A 21,907-nucleotide genomic window follows, 5' to 3' on the forward strand; every position below is an offset into this window, starting at 1 on the left:
TCTATATTTATATATGGTCAACATTTCTAATATAAGTTTAATTATATTTTACTTAATTTGAATTATAAATTAATATTAAACACAATACATTTTTGTTAGTCAGGTTAGTTTTAGACCATTGTGTTACATACAAATTGCGTATCGATAATTATTTATAATGTGCTTAACTGTTATCTATTATATAATTATTCTAAGAAAAAAAAAAGAAAAACCTACTTATAATAATTGTATTGGCTGTTGGTAATTTAATAAAAAAATATGTATAGAATAGTTAAATATATTTGATAAGTGGTATAATAAATAATGATGAAATATTTCATCCTCACTTATTCTATAGGCTTATTAAAAATTTTTATTTTTAAATTCCTTTGATGTATTCAATATTATTTTATGAAAAATTTATCATTGATATACAACGTAAAAATAGATTTTTATATAATTATGTATTTATATTCCACAATTTTTAGAATAAAGAAATATTTTTTTATTGATACACACAGTAAATTATAAAAAAGTATATAATACTTTGTCTTTGGTTTTTTATCACGTAAAATATCATTCACTATCAAATTCAGTAAATTAAAGTAAATTTAAAAAATAATTAAATTTCTCTTTTGTGGCAGTGTGGGCACAATGTAATATATCATTACTTTAAATTTATAAATTTAATTAAAATATGTTAAATTAATAATCAATTTTAACCTTTATAGTTAAAAAATATATTTTAAAATATATAAGTAAGTAATCACTATTAAAAACTTATTTTTAGATCTATTAATTTTTATTGATAAATCATACTTCATTTTTTAACGAGATGCAACCACACATATGTGAATTTGTCTTTTATTTAATAATTTAAAAATATTGCTTAGTTTACTAATACAATATAAAGAGGATTTTTTCCTAATAATTTTGAGTTTGAAGCACCAACAAGATTGTCTTTCAGAAACCATACCCAATATTAACGTTAAATATAAGTTTTCTACTTCAAAACGCGATGACAAACACAAAATAATTGTATATATATATATATATATTAAAATACATACACATATTTTAAGATCAATACATTTCTTACTCTGATAAAAATCTTAAATAAATTTAAGTACAACTCATATTGGAGTATTTTAAAGTATGAATTTCTATAGTAAATGTATTATATTATATTATTATGTATTTACTTTAAAATTATTTTTTTTACCTACTTTCTTATCATTACAGATACGTTAAACAATAAAAATAAAAACTAAAGCCCAATTGGTTGTGCATTAAGTAGTTATAATTAAAAAAAAATGAAAACGAATCAAGTGCCATAATTTTATATGATAAATTAAATTTGCAAATTTTTATCGCTTATTTTATTTAAAAAAATAATTTCCTTCACAAATTACGTATGTCTATACTACAAATAAATATTAAATACTTAAATTAAGTTCTCTCTTTTTAACCAAAACATGAGATAAAATATAAATAATCTAGTGTAAATAAGGATCTAAAATTAAACTTAAAGGAATAATCAAATATTAAAAAATATAAATTTATTATTTATTTTATTTTATAAAATTAATATGATGTCAACATTTTTGGATAAATTGACAAATTTAACTTTTTATACATATCCGTATGTTAAATGTACAACTTGCAACTCGAAATAAATAGATATATTTATTTATATTTATGTCATAAACACATTTTAAATTAGGTAATAAAATAACTATCCAATTTACGATTATATTATATAATTTTGACGAAAATATCGTAAATTTTAAGATTAAATAGTTTTTTTACTAAAAATCAATAAAAATCAATAAAAAAAAAAATAAATAATAATGATAATAATAATCAAATTAATAAAAATTTTAAGAATACATTAATTTTGCAAAATGTGTTTTCTTTAAATATACACAATGTACAATGTTATATTATATGAATTAAGATTAAACTAATTTAAAGGCAATATATTATAATATAAAGATACACATAAATTACTTTTATTTAAGTGGAAATTCTAATAATTAAATAACAATTTTCATATATTTAGGTTAAACTTTTTTTTTAATAAAATACAATGTTTTTAGTGTTGGTACTTTTATAAAATAGATATGTATTATTAATGTTACACTAGATATTTAATGAAACTTCTTAATGAAAAAGGTTTTGAATAATATCTTTTCTAAAAGATTTTGGCATGTTTGTATGAGTCATTGTTTCTATTAAATCAGTTTACTGGCAGATATAATTTATTATCAAGTGTTTTAGCAATCTTATACAAAAAAAATATTGGTCTGGAATATGTCATTTAAAAAATGCTTTATTATAACAATCATCAATTATATGAATGCATGAACGAATATTTATAAAAACGTAATGTTTATATTACATATACTATTTTTTAGGATTAACAATATTATTTATTTCACCTCCAAAAATATAATATAAAATTTATTTTCATCACATGTAAATTATGACTATTTAATTCTTACATTTCTGTAGTTATTCGAGTTGAAGAGTATATAAATTATAAGGTACTTACACAAAATATTTTAAATTAATATTTCTTAAAAGCTACCAATATATAAGCTATATTGAAAAATATATTACTATATAATTCAAAAATATTTTAATAACAATAATTTAATATGTTATAATTAATTTACCATCATTATTAATATATTTAAGGCTTTTAACATTAAATACAGAATAAATATGATCTATTATGAGAACAAAATTAATCAAAATTAACTTTAATATTGTAAAAAAAAATATATTTACTAAAATTAACAATACAATAAGAACCTAATGATATTATGATTTATTCAATTAGGAATAAATATGAAATATTTTAAAATACGAGTATTAGTAATCCCTATTTAAATTAATATAATTAATTATATTACATAGATGTCCACATATTGAAATAATTTCATCATGTTATATAATTTTTATTTATTTATATTAAAACCATTTTCATATTTTCATTCGATTACCAATAATAATTAGAGGACAGATTTTAATGTCCAAAAAAACGAAAATTAAATACCTTTGAAAATTCAACTTAATGCGCAATGGTATTTTTAAACTTAAAAAATTACCTTTAAATTTGTTTTTAATAATGTACAGATTGTAAATTGTCTCTCTCGATAAAAATTAAAAAAAAAAAACTTAATGTTGAATAAATATTATTGAGCAAGGATCTATCTGTATTATTAGCCAAAATAAACCTTTTCCTATTCAACCATCATAATATAGAAATGGTGACTATTTTGATTTTATTGTCAATGAAAAATTCTATTATCATTTTTATCGATAAACTTCTATCACCCACTATAGTTTCAAATATGATTTCCATCTTTTTAAACATTATATTTATTTATAAGTTTTTTACTATCATTTATTGCAAATTAATTTACAGAGTTGTGATTAGCATACATAAGTACTATAAAATATAGTAATCTTAAGTTAAATCATTGGTATTAAAAATAAAAATAAATATAACTATATTGTAAATATCTTATAATTTGTTTATTTTATGTTTAAATTGTACGATGATTACTTAAAAAGTTAACTGGTCAAAAATAGTTATTACAGAATAACAGAAACGTTACACTGACCAAAAAAAGAAAAGTTGTCTGCCACGTGGCCGCCGGCGGGCATTTGATCATCTTTCGCAGCAGGCCACAGCCTTTTAAGAGAGTTATTCATAAAACGTTACTTTCGATATTTCTTTAAGCAATAGAATACTGTTTTACAATAATTTTTAATACCTAAAAATATCAAATCTAGGTAAAAAATATACCGTTCGATGTAAAATTGTCTTCTCTATGCAATGGTAATATTAAATGTATCATTACTTCAGCGCCAGCACAACAAGGTCTATTTGAAAATATATAAGAATGTGACAGCCCGCGGTTACTTGGCGTATAGATAATATGGTAGCGTGGCAGCCGACGGCCACATTTTTAGTGTTATCGCCAAAAGTCAGATGACCGTTGGCGGCCACGTGACTATCAACGTCTTAACAAAATCGGTTTCACCCATAATTTGTGATATAGTACAATGATTCCTTTGTAGTACATTAGTTCGTCTAATCAGGATGGTTTTGATTTAAATATTTAATAAAAAAATATTTTATACAAATACAAGGAAAAAATTATTTACTTAATTATTTTAAAAACTATTAAAAATTAACCATTAAAAGTTTAACTCAGAAATAATAAACGTCGTATTATATTTTTCTGTTAAAATGAATAAATTGTTAGATTATAGGTTAAAATAATATATAGACCACTGCTAAAATAGTTTTAAGCCATCGTAAATAATAATTGTATATATTTGAAGTTTTTAAACCATTCTTTATAGTAATAATCAATGTAAATAAAGTGAAATCTCTTTGCGAGTATAACGAACAGTCAGGAAACTATCAAAATTGTTTCTTATAGAGATTGGTTTTTACTTATTTAATGAAAATATTGTACATATTTTTGAAGACTTTTTATTATATCAACGCAAAAAACACTTTTAATTTTTTTAAATTTTGGCCAATAGTATTTTTCTGATGCCAAATTTTTCAGTAAGTTTACAAATATAAACTAAAAATTTTGTATACTAAAATCTTAACACCAAATAATTATAACTCTTTTTTTGACTCACAACAATTTACGTGTTATAGGTGGTACTATTGCGAAAATACTCTGATTACGACTGATATTGAATAAACACTGTATAAGAATATTTAAAATATTGATTTTTCAATTTTATACGTAAATAATCCAGACATTTTATTTTTGACTATAATATTTTTTTCAATTTCGTATTAACCTTGCAATTTAAAGTGTATCGCTTGTTCCGTTGTTGCTATCGGCGACGCTTTTATACTGTAAAATTAGTTATGTTTTAGTTAGAATTAATATTATTGTTCGCTATCAATAAATCGAAACAAAATAGTAGTGTCCGCGTCTGTAATAGAAAGAGTCTATTATAGATAAGTCAAAACATATTAAAATATCTATCTTTTTGCCGAGACATTATCATATTGTCCGTTTAAGAGTGATATCTGTTAAGTCAAGTTTTACTATAATATTAGGTATCATATTTCTGGTTGTGAACTACTTGCGTAAGTACATATAAATTATATCACTAGTAATTAAGCACATTGTTTATTTTTATTTTATTTAAATATTTTGTTCAGGTAAAAATAAAAATAACGTAACTTAGCTGCAGGCTTGTAAAACAATGGTAATACCTAGCAAATAAGATCATATTTCTATAAAAATCTTGTCGTTTGAGATTTAGATAGTTCATTATGTATTTGATTCAAATATTAATGTGATTAAACTAAATATGTTAAAATGTAAATATTTCTAAATTTATCGTATTCTACTTATTCAAAAGTTTTGCATAGTTTCCATCTGTGTACAATAAAGTTCACTTACACAGGGTATAATATATATTTGTTTTAAATCTATGTTTTATTTATATTGACAGTAAACTTTTGTTCTAATAGAATAATAAATATATATATATATATAATATAATTCTACTTATTACATACATATGCTGTTTACTTAAACATGTAAGATCTAAAAAGCGTACCAAAAGAGTACAGAAGGATCCTAGATATTGGCACTCGTTTCACTAGTGCATTGTCTTAATCCAGTCGTATTATGTTATTTTATTTAAATTTTGAATTCTAGATGATACTGATTTAAAAAAATATAAAATAAACATAAACATAAAATATTATAATAGAATAAATATCACCTATATAATATTTTATAATTTAAAATTCCTGTGGTTAAAATAAAAATAAAAATAAATATTTTCTACATTTATTAAAAATATTCAGAACGTCATAATCAACTTTGAATTAAAATTCCAAGCTTTATAATATTATGAAAACTTGACGAAGATTACATTAAATAGAACTAATAGAGAATTTTAACATCCCAAAGCAAAATTATTTGAAAAAAATAAAACCAATCGGTTATAAAAATAAAATTTAGACACATGAACCCAAAATACAATTTTTATGTACTAGATATTAACTTATGTGGAAATCTCTATTTATTTATGCTATTATAATAATACAACCAATATATTTTAAGCTACTTTTATACTAGGTATAGCTTAATTTATTATAATTTTATTATATTATATAAATGTAATAAAATATATTTATTCCTGAATTTATAAATAACTTACAAGTTAAAATCATGATATAAAAGGCGAACAAGTGGATACCGCTCTGTTATACAGATTTGAATATCTAGTGAGTCACTGTTATTGATATGTTAAATTTGAATTCAACGATATAATACAATTATATACAAAAACGATTCTGAGCCGAGACGACCTGTCAACCAGGCTCGTTGTCAGGGGGGCTGGCCCTATAAAAAATGTCAGTGACTCCAAACAGGCTCCCTTGATTTTATTTTTAAATATTTTAAATATTATAGCGTTTAATCGTCCCAAATCCTGAATATATATTACATTACTCCATATAATTTATGATCTTATAACAAAAATTTAACTCTAAGATTTGATTTTATAAATATTTGTCACTCGATAATTTAAAATAAAAGTAAGACAATAACACATCTAATAGATTGAAAACTAGAAATTCCAAATACAGTTATTCAACGTACACTGATAAACACAATTACAACAGGGGCGTCATTTGGGGGGATCAGGATGTGCGGTTGCACCGTTTAATTTTTAAATAATATACTAATTAGCCTACGCCCTTCATGCTTAAGATTAAATCTTCATAAATTTTATTTTCATTTTCATTTTGACACTTATCAATATTGGTATATTAATGCATTGATTCGGTCCATGAGATATATGGAAATAATTAAAAGCAGGATAATGCATACATATACGTACAAGTCGTACATACATATATCTATTTTATATGGCCTGCTTAAAACCTAGCACACCTAAAAAATAACCTGAAATGACGTCCCTGAATTATGGACAACATTACAATAGTGATCCTATATAACACAATAAACATGCTTAACAAAATAACAATATAATATTATTCTCTATTGAGTTTGAGTATTCATTCATTCAAAACACACAGCGTTGTAGACTGTAGTAGTTAACAAGGCATGATATAATAACTAAGATAACTTTAATAAGTTATTTTAATAATCAAAAAAACTTGAGAACCTAGAGGTAAGTACGATAATTATACATAGATACTTCAGATAAATTTTATCTACCAAAATTGTATTTACCTACATTTTATATTTACTAGTTATTATTTTAATCATTTCCTTATTAGTTAATAATCATTGTTAATAATGCATTCATGTAATTTTGAATATTCTAGCATTAGGTAATAGCACAGAATAATATAATAGGTAGATATTAATCCGTATTAATTAATAGATGCATGTTGGTACCTACTACATATTTTACATTTTTAAGATATTTTATTCTATGTATAATATTGTCAATAAATTTAAGTACCTATTTTATTTATTTTTATTACAAAAATGATTAATATTATTAGTGTCTTATTGCGTTATAATATGCATACTGTTAATCTCAGCACTCAAACTATATGTATAAAGTATAATATTATAAGTTATAACATAGGAGGTTATGTATACCCATTTTTGGACTTTTATTATTTACCATTTGGCGACTACATTATTTTAATAAATTAATGATTTTAAAAATTATAATAAAATAATTAACATCGTTACACATCATAAGTTATGTAATTTCGTTCTAATTTAAACTTTAAATGACTACATTGAATAAATGTGTTAGTTTATTTTTTAGATTTTTTGATTCTAATATTAAATACTTATAATAAACATTTTCAATCGTTACGAATAAAAATTTAAGGTTTTATTAGTTTTTAACCATAATATACTTGAAGTTCTTAAATGTTCGTGATTTTAAAAAATATTAACTTTAAATGTACATACAAAAAAAATATAACTATGTATTTTTAATATGTGTATACAAATATAAAAACAAATAAACAATTTATAAAATTTCTTGTATTATATTAAAAAAAAAATGTATCCGGTAAATATAAAAAAAAAAAAAACCAAAAGATTAGAAAATTTTAATTATCTATGAATAGCTTAAAAAGAGACAAAATATTTTTAAAACGTTACCATACATTGAAAATTATTATGAAAAGTATATTATGAATATAGTAAAAATTGTAAGGATCTATGGTAATTCAAATTATAAAAGAATCTATACTTTTATTCGTTTTAAATAAAAACTTTTTGAGGGTAAATAATTATTTGACAGATAAATTATAATATGTCAGTATTTGAATTTGCTAGACCTTTTTTTTTTTTTGTATAGGTTGTACAATATATTGTTTTCAATTTTCGCATCTTAGGTAAAAATATTAAAAACTCTACACGTATTTAATTACAAAATATTTTGTTAATTTTCATAATTTTGACAAAATTTCTTAAAATTCTAATTTTAACGTTCAATTTTTTTTATTATTATTACTTCTATTAATAAAAATAAATTAAAAACTTTAAGTTAAATTTTTATTGACATTTAAAAAAAAAAATAAAAATTATCAATTATTGGTATATATGTATACATCAACTTTATCTAAAGTAATTTTGAAAACGTATACATAATAAAAATGTCCTTCATATTTTAAAGCTATATTTCTTATCGTGCAAAAAAATATCATAATTTTCCAATGAGCAAACAATATTCTTTTTTTTTTTTCAAACAAATTCATTTCAATTTGAAACAGTTTTTATTTTTGAATTTTCAATACTAATGCTATATTTTCTTTTAAAATTTATGCATTTGATTTATTTCAATAATTATAAAAATATATCAAGTATAATACATTAAATAATAGAAATGTTATTCAATTAAAAGGTAATAGCTTACGATAATCTTAACTTTAAAATATCATTTAATCAATTTTTATTTTATTATTTTAAACATCTTTATATTATCCTACGGTTACATTACATAAGTCGTAAATTATAACACTTATACAAACAACAACGGTTTAGAATTTGAATTATTTGCGGACAAATCATTTTGAATACTTTGGGTAAGTTAGTTAACTAACCTGAATGTTTACGTATAATTTATACTACTAGATAGTTAAATCAAAATTAAATAAACGATATAGTTTTCAGATATCATAAAAATATAATAAAAGTAAGTATATCACACTTTTTATTTTTATTTTTTTAATCTATTTCAACCCGATCTCTAGAACGAAAGATTAAAGCGTTCGTAACAAAAGATCTGGATTTTGAAATTAAAGACGTCTATGGGGATTCCAAGACGAACGATTCAAGGTATTTTGAAAACTTCTCAAAAATTGTTTCCCATTTAATCAAGAGAATTTAAACTCCTGAACGCCATTTGATTTATTGATTAGAAAATATGTATTTACTCATCATAGGTACAATATTAATTATAAATATATACCAACCTAAAAACTAAAATTTAACTGCATTTTATACATTTATTATTAGATAAATAATAATAATTATTAGACTACATGAACTACTATTCTAATGTAATTTTATAATTATATCATAATTGCCACAAATTATTAATAATTCATTACATTTATGACTTATTAACTTAATAATAATAATAAATAATATTGTTGGCATATACTGAGTTGTATAAATCAACTAAACAATACAATAAATTAACATTTTAAGTATAATTCTTAGTTTTAATTTTAATTTTTTAAGAAAAAAATCTTCTAAATAACATCATCATTATCATATTTAAATTTTAAATATTTTTTAATTGTTCTAGAAATATCAAACGTGTTTATTTAAATAAGTAAAGTTATTAAATATAGTATAAGATACGTATTTTGTACACTATACGTCATATACATTAAACTGCATTGTTACTATCAGCTTACAAAAATATTCTTTGACAATAATATTATATCCAACAGGCTACACCATATTATTATTTACCAAGTATATGTATATAACATTATATTATTTAAACTTCTGTAATCATATCATATTCTAAATATCAATTTCTGAAATCTAGTTAGAAATGAAAATTTAAACCATATATACTAATAATAAAACTATAAAAAGCCAAGTACCAAAAAGTTTAATCAAATGTAAAACTGTAAAAGAAATACCTAATATTATTAAAGCGATCCCACAGAATACATTTACAAGTATATTATGATATTAAAAATAAGTGTCAAAAACTTAAAAATATTTCATACTAACCGATCATCCATTCTACGTGTAGAAATTTAAAATTGTATACATTTATTTTAAAATATTTTTTTAATAACATAAGATGTATACTATACGGTGTACGTACAGTAAACGCTGTACAATATTTAGTATATTATATATTATATAAATGTATATAAACTATAGATATTAGCGTTAATAAAATAAATTATATTAGATCCCTATTGTGAATAATGAATGTTAAATCTAAACGTTATACACATGTAAGCTACTTTTTATATACAATTTTGTTGCATAAATAATTTATGCAACATTAAAGTTTCAAAATAAAATAAATATCTATTTATTATTTATATTAATTAATTGCGCTATTAACAGAATTTTAACAATTATTGACAGAAATAAGAATATCAACATCTTTCAAGTTAAAATTTTTATTGATTTATCATAGTCAAAATTTAGAATTATTATAAAATACAAACTTCAAGAACCACAGTATAATTCCACAATGACCATATATAAGTACTTCAGTCAAACTTTGTAACACTACTTAACACAATACATATTTTAACAAGTTTGCGACTTCAATAATTAATTATTAACTAATTGAATATATATTCACAATTTATTTTTATTAAAATAATTAATTCACAAACGAATAACACAAAAAACATGAATTCACATATAAAATTACAGTTGACAATATTTTATATAAACTCAAATATATTTGTCTAAGATAATTTATATAATAATAATAATTGATCCTTGTATACAACTCAATTATGTTATTCGTCTATGTAGATATATGTAAATACGTAGGAATAGCATACATAAATAGTTATGTTTAAAAAGATTGAATAACAATTAGTTTTCTATAAATGTAAATTAATATTGAAATACGAGTACACTTCATAATACGTATAAAATTTTGATAATCCTAACTTTATAATTTAAAAACTTAACTTTAAATTAGTAATGTAAAAAAATATATTATTATACATAATAAAAGCCTACTAAATAAAAAAATAGTTTTAACCATGGATTAACTATTTATTGTAAGTACATTGAATCTTTAATAAAATGTATGTAATAATCTTCAAAAAATATTAAATATGAACTCAAAATTTAAAAAAAAAAATTTAGACAAGTGGATACCACTCTCCTCTACATTAAGTGCATTGAGTAGGTCATTATCATGATATGATAATTATTATGTTGAATTTTAAACCAATGATACTATTTTGTGTACGTAACACGATTCTGAGCGGAGTCAATGTATTTTTTTCCGAAAATATTACATTTATTATATTATATATTAAAACCATATTATATCAACTAAAAAACTCAAAATTTAAAAATATTTTTCAGTAAATACCTAATCAATAAAAATAGAACCATAGTATAAATAGATAATATCTTTAAAATAATCAAAAACGTCATTACATATAGTAAAATCCATGATTTACATCATGTTAATGTTGCAAAAATGAGTTCCAAAAATAATGTTTTTAGATTATAACAAAGTAATTAACATATTTATTTATCTTTAAACAAGTTTATTTTGTCTAAATTTTAACTTAAAAATAATTACCTTTATAAATTTATAAGAATGGTGTCTTCATAAAAGTTCTCACATTGCCTTCCTTAATCTTCAAAACCACCTTGATCTCATGAGTGTTTTAAATTGAGTTGATTTAAAAATCAACCAATCTAAATCACTACACACTACATTTATTTTTTGCATTCCTCCCTATTCTGAGTGTTTCTAGATAATATTCAAATTCTTACATCTCAATCAACTAAATACTTAGATCTAATTATTTACTGCCAGCTCATTTGGTCACACCACATCAAACCTAAAAAGTTTATCTTAAATGTACGTCTTCTATTACTTAAAACTATAATCATCAATATTAAGTACACTTAATTAAATACAAAACTTCTAATATATAAATTCTTATTTAAGTCAATGTAAATTTAGTCTACATTCTACAGCTCTGGGACAATGTTAAAAAATCAAACATTAACAAAATTCAAACATTTCAAAATAATATTCTTTGTGAAATCGCTGATTTATCACTTAACATCTCAAACCTAACATTATATGCCGATCCAAAAATCAAAACCATCCACGAAGAAACAGTAACCTTTTACAAAGGTTCCACTCTAGATTTCCGTCTCATATCAACACCCTAAAGTTTAACCTCGCTAATCTCACATTTCCTAGAAATCCTCCAAAAAAACTCAAAAAGAACTAGTTTAATGACCTACTTAAAGATTTAAATTAATAAAAAAAAATATATGACAAGTTAGGGTAGTGTTACCATTAGCTACTGAGTAATTCCTTTTATCATGTTACTCGTGTAAAAAAAAAATAATTCTTTATCACATATTCTTATTGTTCCTAAGAGAAATAAATAAATTCATTTATATTTTTATTCAATTTTATGGTTTTAGTATAAATTTCTTACAAGGAGTCTTGAATTAAATATTCAAAAATTTTATATAAAACAAAAGTTTTCATGAACCACAAAACAATTTGTATATTTTTTGATATTTTTCAATTAAAGAATTATCGACTTATGAGAATCTTCATTCATATTAAATTTTCAAGCATTTCTATCCAGCAAATTATTTTTAATACCTTAAATATATATTTTAGATTTATTATCAGATCCATATCTTGATGACTTTGATGTAATTCAAATAATATATTATTGTTAAAAGAAGAAGTATTTATGAAATTTTAGTTAACCCACTCTGTGATACTTTTCTTTTTCTATCGATATCCTGTAGCAAACTTGTAGCCTAATCAAGTATTTGAAAGTAGCCTATAGAAATATTTTTAAAAAAATATAATTATTTCTAAGATATTTTAATTTTTTATAACTAAAATACGTAACATAGAAAGCAAAAAAAAAAAAAAAAGGTCATTAATAGCATTTATTTTGTATATAATGAAATAGGACATAAGTTAAAATTCTATACCTATACCTAATGCAATTTGAAAATTTAGTGCGGGCCAGATAAAAAAGGCTCGCGGGCCGCCAGTTGCCCACCTCTGATCTACACGAATGCAACATTTTACTAATGTGATACACTAAAAAATATTTATCGAAGAGTATAATTATGTTAACTTAAAGATAATGAACGTTATCATTTGATAAAGGTTTGAAATCACATCATTGGCAATATTCTAAACATTTCATTAATTTAAGTAACAGAATTTTAACTATTGCAATCTATTTCATGCATAATTAACCTATGTTCTAGAGATATTAAAAGCATAATTTATTAAATTTTATTCATCATTTTCTAAGAAAAAAATCTGAATACAAAACTACTGAAACCAAATTTGAGTATAAAAATGTTTAAACAAAAATTATAAATAGAATATAGGTATTTATAATAAATAGTGATACAGTAATGTATAATATTAATTTTAATATACTATAGTGAAAATTTAAAAATATGTTGTAGTTTTGTGCATGTAACAGCAACAATTAAAAAAAAAAAAAAGTTAATTAATTAATATTGTAATTGAATAAAATATTTAATGTAAGTAAGAAATGTTTTGGAAAAAATGTAAAGTTTTGTATTAAAAATAAATAACTTATATTTTCATAAAACAAGGAACATACTAACATTTGTAAATATAAAACATGATATAATACTGTCATAAATTATAATAAATTATCTGTCAGCAACAAATTTAGGGATACAAAATGAATATTTAAAAGCATACCCAACACTAAAATTTACAATTATTCAAAAATTCAATTCCAACAAACACTATAACTATTAACCATACATATATGTCATTTTAACTAATTTAATTTAAATTAGTGTTTAATGATCTTCATACTAATCAAAGTATAAGATAATCGAATGTAAAATTATAAAATACAATTATAATAGTTTTATAAATTATTAATAATATTATAATAATTATAATAATTCCGGCTACATATAAAAATGTTGAACATAACATGTAATTTTAACAATATCTGTGTACAAATCATTACACCGATAGATTACTATATATATTCCAACAGTTTTAAAAAGCAATAAAATTTTATATAGTCATGGACTCATTATAATATTTAATAGGATTTCCCCTTTTACTTAAAGCCATGAACATACTGAGAGCTTAATAATAATAATGCTTTAAACAAATATTTTTTTTTTTTATGTTTGAAATATAAAATGTATTACAAAAATATTAAACACTTAATAAAAATATCTAATGATTTTGATGAAATTCTCGGGAATGAAAAGTATAAATTTTATAATATATAAGATATTTTATACCAAACTTTTTATATTCAGTTATTCAAATTTACTTGTAATATCATTTAATATTTACTTATTTACCCCAATATTTTTAAATAATTTAAATGTATTGTGTATAAATTAATAAAAATTAACATATTTTAGTTTATTTATAGAACTTTAATACCTGCAGTTACGCATTGAACTGATTAAAATAGGGTTTGGTTTTGTAATATAGTATCTACTAAATTCTGGTTGGTAAACCATACTATTAAAGTAATATTTTATATTCTTTTAACCACCTAGAATATGTTGAGCGACATACTAAAATTAATCTATTGTAATAAAAACAAAATTAAATATCTACTAATATACTTAGACTAAAATATAATAAAATATCATATTATCAAAAAAGTATAAAGTACCTAAAAAGTTTAAATAAATTATTTGTATCTCAAATTCCACTTATTATTTTAGACTAGACACTGGGTATCTTTTTTTCAGCTAATACTTCCTTTGGTAAACTAAAACCAATACAATTTTCTTGCAGCATCTCTATTGATTGGAAATTTAATCAAAATAATTGTTTCAATAAGATTGTTTTTAATTTTTAAAAACTATTTTTTTAAATTAAAGACTACCACAAATTAATAATAAAATGTAATAAAGCAATACTTTACAAAATCTAGATACATTTTTGATGAAGTCAAATCTTATTATTTTTTAATTTAGTAACTTCTGTGATTAAATAATAAAACAAACCATATCGTCAACTGTTGTTGTTAACGTAAGATATGTATAGATGTATACAGTACGTTATAGGTACTTATAACTAATAACTCACCAATTATCAATATTTTCATTTTTTTTTTTTTTTTTTTTGAAACTTTATTAAAATTGTTAAAAAATTAAATGTCTTACGAATTGATTTAATTACTTGTATTTATTTCTCAAAAAATAAAAACTTAATAGACAATAGGCATATCATTTTACTAATATTTACTTGAAATAAAAAAAAAATAAATAACCAAATAATTCTTTATAAAATTTAATGTGAAATATAAAAGTATTAAAATAAAATAATAAATGTTTAGAACATACAAAGTTTGAATATATGTTATAAGCATACAAATATAAGAACCGCTTAAACCAATACATCACAATATTTCTTTATAAATCTAAATTCTCAACGAATGACAACATTTATTTATTTTTCAGTAAAAGTAACTTAATAAGTGTTTTTAATTATTAGACATACATTTACCACATGTCCAATATTTCGTTTTCAACAGACATAAAAACCAAATGGTGTTTGTTTAATGACCCAAATACGGTCAAAGAACTTAGGTTAAGAGTTATTTTGCTATGGACAAAGTACAAGAGTTTTCGAGTGTTATAATTAATTTGAAGCTGATTAAAATTAGAAGTTTTTCTAACATTTTAATTTTGGAACATATTTATGTTTTTTATAACATACATTTTAATAATATCCATTTATGAAAAATATTTATTTTTCTAATAGAATAGCTGTAAATATATATTAGATTCCAATAGAAGCATATTATGTATTGTTTTACACGTATTTCCCCCTCTCGTTCTCTGATTATATTATAATGGAGTGATTTTCAAATTAGGGAGAAGTAAAATATTTATTTTAATATATAGCTAAGAAAAAATAACTAATAATTTTGATTAAAGAGGGTTTGATAGTTTCACATTAAATTTAGGGGGGCCCATGACAAAAAAGTTTGAGAAGCACTGTTATAAAATACTTCAACATTTATTCTTTTAATACCCAAAATACAAACTAGATTCAATTTGCTATGAAAAAAAAAAAAATAAATAAAATATTAATCTTTATACATAATTATATTAAGATAATATTTTCTTTAAGACTTAGAATGTATTTACAAATTATAACAAAACTTAAACAAAATTATTCTTCTAAAAAAACAATCAGATATCTCCAAGTATATTTTATTTTATTTTCTTCTAGTGTTTCTGAACTAAAAGGATTTTGTAAATCAGCCGATTTCAATATGTCTTGATATCATATAATTGACTTTATAATGCTTTTACATGCCAAAACACTAAACATTGATCCTAAAAGTTTTAATATCGTTTATCTAGATATTGTATATATTTCAAACAAGCAAGAATAGTAGTGTGGTGAAGAAGTAATCGAGAGGCGACTATTTAGACTTTCAACGGCAGAGGGTAGGTGAATAATGCCCATTGGTGATATTTATTAACTAGTATTTTTATAATAACTACGTCAAGTATTATATATTATAGTTATAAAAAGATGACAGTGAAAGCCTTTATCGTATTTTAAGTTTTGTAAGGTAGGTGAAATATCAGACTTGCCACTGAAAAATTTCAAGTTCACCCGTTAATGAGCACGGATGAAATTTAAATTCAAAACAACACTCTATAGATGTAAAATTTCAATGAAAGATAGTTTTTTTTTATCAATTTTTTTACTTCCCAATCAAAATGCTTTCAAACATAAACGTTTTACCTTAATAGATATTATATGCAGTTCATAAATAAACTATACGTAAACTTTTATTTTTATTTTTTATAAAATAAAAATTTTAAACAAGATTCTATAATATAACTTACATATGATTTTACATATAATATGAAAAAAAATGATTTTTAACTTCACATAAAAATTATAAAATAATTATATTAAAACATTGATTAAATATAAGTAGATAGATAAGTTAAATTATCTATTTAAACTACATGAAATGATTCGTTATCAATTATCATTAAATATCTATTGTTTAATCTATTGGTTTATATTTTGTTGCAATGTGTAACTATTTACCATTAAATATTAAAGTGTGACCAATAACTACAATTAATTAAATACATATTAAAAATAAATGTATTTAATTGGTATAAAATAAAATTTTATTCAAAATATTTTACCAATAAATAACTGACAAAAATCAAAATGTTTTTATGTAAATATATTTATTTTTTTCATCTTAGAGTATACCTATTATTTAACTTACAGAACCATTAAACTCCAGTATCAAAATATTGTCTACGAGCGAGCACATGTTTAAAATGTCGTTGTCATATCATCGTTAAAAATATATAGAAATGACTATCAATTAAACTTTATATTATAAGCACGTGTATTTTACGTGAAGGTATTATAATGATAATATCTTAAAAGTTCAATGATATAAAAAAAATGTGATTTATTTTTTAACTAATTAGATAAATATTTATAAAAAAAAAAAATAATAACTAAATTTATTTTATTATTATTATTATGCTGAACAAATACATACTTGGCGCCACTCTATGTAAACGAAAATCAACTCGCATCCGGGGAGAGGCGATCGTAACCGGACCAGCGGTGGCGAATGAACATGCGGCCAGATCACACGATAGCCAAGCGGCACATGAATCGGCCAAAAAACAGGAGACGGCGGTGACGTATGAATGCGTCCCCCGGTGGCGGCGGCGACGATTACTTTGGGTCATGACGACCAGAGGGCGTCCAAGGTGGGGAGGAGGATCGATCCTGAATCTGACAAGAGGTTTTGCCAGGAGTAAACCGTTTGCCGCCCTGTCGTCGCCGCCTCTGCCCTTCACTAGCTACTACTACACCGGTGCATCTTGTGTAATTGTGTATCGGACTTTTGTTCGTGTGCGTGTATTATTATAGGAGTGCGAATGTGTGTAGCGTAAGACTATAGTGCATTATTCTCCGAGACAATATGGTATCCGTGACATTAAAATCTAACCCCAGGGAAAAAAAATGATAAAAATGTTTCAAATAAATTCCGTTGTTGTGTGTAAAGGCCGAGGGAAAACGATACTAGTAATGGATAGCAGATGGACGCAAGTATATAGGTAATATATTCTATATAAAACTAAACATACCCGACTCGCTGACTCTCCAGAATAGTCAAATGGAAAGTGCGAGAGGTAAGCGACACGATGGGTGTTTTTCTTTTATACAACACATATATAATAGTTTCAAGTTTGGTCTATCTAAACAAGAATCTATAGATATCATGTACAATTTAACTTTAAAAGTATACTATTAATATAATCTTTGCATAACGTGAATTGAACTTGACAGGAAAAACATGAATAGTGGTACGTGGATGTTTATTTAATATAAATCAGTACCTGCCATAAATTTAAAATTATATATTTTAACCGTAAAAACAAAATTATTTATTTAAGTACCTCAAAAGTTATAAACCAAAACTTTTTGTACGCTATAAAATAAAAATAATTTATATAAAATTAAAACTTGATCACTCAAAAAGTCAAAATATACTTACCTTATTTATTTTTAAAGCTTCAAATTAAAACTATTACAGTATTATATTACACGAATTTTAAATGACGACATTTGCTTTTAATAGTTCTCGATCAAACGTTAAAACAAGTAAATATACCAAAAAATAATACAAATGTTTAATTAAATATTAAATTATTATGTTCAATATTTAAGTATAAAATAGTGTAGATATTCAGTTTTTTAAACACGTTAACGTAAAAAATAGAAAAGTTTTAAATGGCATTTCTCTTTATCTTAAAGAGCAGGTAAAGACAATACAATTTTTAAAAAAAATCCTTTTTACCTTATTTGACACATGCCTTCAACTTTTCAAAAGAATTTTTATTTTTTTTATTTTCATCAATAAGATGAATTAAAATATTCAAATGAAATTCTTATTTTTTTTTTTAACCTTATTTAGAAATTTGTTAGTTTATAATATATCTACATTTAACATATTAGTATTTGTTTTTTCGTTCTCAGTTATTTTAATAATAAATCTAAGAATGTATCATTTGTATTATGTGGTGCATAATGTTTTATAACTATTTAGTTCTTATGATTGAAAATAGCTACTTAATTTACAAAATATCTTGTAATTAATAGTTATAAATTACCTATTTACAGATACAATTTTTATAACTTAATATATCAAAGACAAGTGGCTAAATTATCACAACTAATTGTCATATGAAAATATAATTTATTTAATAATTAATTATATTAATAAGTTAATCAAAAATAAAAAAAAAAATTTAAAAAAATTGTACCACAGAATATTATGAAAAAGTAAATAAAACGGCATCTAGAAGACATATAGGCACTACATTTTATGAAGACTCATGTTGATTATGATTATTCTTGTGTTAACGTAATTGTAAAATATTTATGAAGGAGAATTTGGTTCATAGCACGTGCACAAAATAGCAAACAATTTAAAACTCTTAATGAAATAAGAATATAATATTATACAGTATTAAGATACAAGTACACAACGTGATTTTAAATATTTTAATGTTTAACTAACATTACCCCGTGATTCCTTAAGAGTCAAGTTCCAATTATTAATATATACACTTACCCAATGAATGCAACAATAATGCAAATATCTAATGAACAATGACTATTATTAATAAATGTGATAAAATTGGAATAGATACTATTATAATATTTGAGTTATTCATTTGAAATTTGAATTTATTTTATTTTTTTTTAACTAACACGTTTTTAATAGTCTAATATTATTTATAACTACGCATTTGTCCATGTATAATCACCCCACCTAAAAAAAATGATCATTTAATTAAAAAGCACTATTTTGAACATTAGTGACAATCATAAACATTTAAACTTCATAAAAAATGTAGTTATCTTAAAATATATTAAAATTTAAAATTTAATTACTTAAAACTATTACATTACACACTATAAATATGTATCTAATATTTACAATATTACAATATGTATATAAACAATTAATAAGAAATAAGAAATTTAAAATTAATAATGGTATACATTTGTAAATACGATTTAACCTTGCATTAAGCTAATAGTTCGAATTAAACCTTAAATTAAATCTGATTTAATTATTTTTTTAAGTATAAAACACATAGGTTTATAAATAAAAAAAAAAAATGTGTTGTAGATACTTATTTGGTTCTTATATGAATCACTAAAATTATTTTAAATTATTGTTATTCAATTGAATAATTATTTAAATATTTGATATTAGTATTATAATTTTAACGAATGATAACTATTTATTGTGAAATTATTATTTATAAATTCTAAAAACTTTTAATAGACGATGAGACTAGAGTAATTTATACCTATTTACTATCGAAAAATTGTTACTTTATTATATTGGCATCATATATTATCTAGTACCATGTACAAATATATAGGTAATATAAAAATACCAAATAATAAGTTTATGATACATATTTTAAAATACTTATGATCTGTGATACTATATTATACATTCAATACCTTTTAAGTATTCTTCGACTTATTATTTGTTTCATAACCAGATATTTTTCCAACACATAATCAAAATCTTATAAACACAAGTACACAACATTGTTCTGATAAAACAAACTTTAACATTTATGCATTATAATTTATAAAATATTCTATTATCAGTTTAAACATGATACCAAAGAATACCTATTAAAACAGAATAGTGTACACACAACTAAAACGAATAATAGTGATAAGTTATTAACTTAAGTAGCAAAATCATTTTAAATTGTCTTTTTGAATACACAATATTACGAGTATGTGCAAGGCACACCTAATTATACTATAGAAATCTATGCTAAACATAAAGTATCAGCTAAGATATTATAACTATAGACTCCAAATGAAACTATGTATAATTCATTGCTTTTTAAATATCGTAACATTTTTATTTTATTCATCCGTTGTTTATTTTTAGTGTCAAATAATCACATCATGACATAAGTATATGTACAAACATTAGCATATATATATGAACGTACATAATTAGGTATCAAAGTGTTGATTCAGTATTATGACAAAATAACAAAATAGGGTAAAATAAATGAAATATCATTAAGTTAAATAAAACAAATAAATGAGCAATGAATAAATTACAAGTCAATTGGCTATTTTACGGACTATATATACATAATGATTAAATTTAGTGTTATCTTATGGGCTATTTTATTTCTCCTTCCTAGTCATCTAGTTAGATGAATAGTAATTGATAATGAACGGGTATAGTTCCCATATCTATATTATATCTCATAATTTGTCACTATTGCATCTATTCAATATAAACTATAGCATAACGTTGAAAAAAATGTTAAGGTATATAAAATTAAAAAAATTATACTCGAACAGTGAGTAGATAATATTTACCATCATTCATCACCGGTCATTCAAACACTAGGGTCAACAAAATACAACGTAATTCGTTGGTATTATATTATAAATCCATGATATTAGGTAGGTACTCATTATTTCTATTATATTGGAGATTACAGAGTAAGCAAATAAATATATATATACAGAGTGATTCACCAAGCACGTTCGCCCCTTTTTTCTTCACCAAATCTGTAATTCAAAATCTAATTTTTGGAATTTTTAATAA

General features: G+C 22.2%; 1 protein-coding gene across 1 annotated transcript in view; it reads right to left on the reverse strand.

The window, feature by feature from the left end:
- The window catches only part of LOC112603364 (glutamate receptor ionotropic, NMDA 3A-like), a 131,115-nt gene extending 113,224 nt beyond the window's left edge, over window positions 1-17,891 (reverse strand). Inside the window, exon 1 of the mRNA XM_025351895.1 lies at window positions 17,786-17,891. The gene's annotated coding sequence lies outside the window, so the exon portion shown is untranslated. The remainder of the gene's footprint in view (window positions 1-17,785) is intronic.
- Window positions 17,892-21,907: the final 4,016 nt, after the last annotated feature.

This window comes from Melanaphis sacchari, unplaced genomic scaffold, assembly GCF_002803265.2.
Source record: "Melanaphis sacchari strain LSU unplaced genomic scaffold, SCAv2.0 Contig0_pilon_pilon, whole genome shotgun sequence".
Taxonomy (NCBI): domain Eukaryota; kingdom Metazoa; phylum Arthropoda; class Insecta; order Hemiptera; family Aphididae; genus Melanaphis; species Melanaphis sacchari.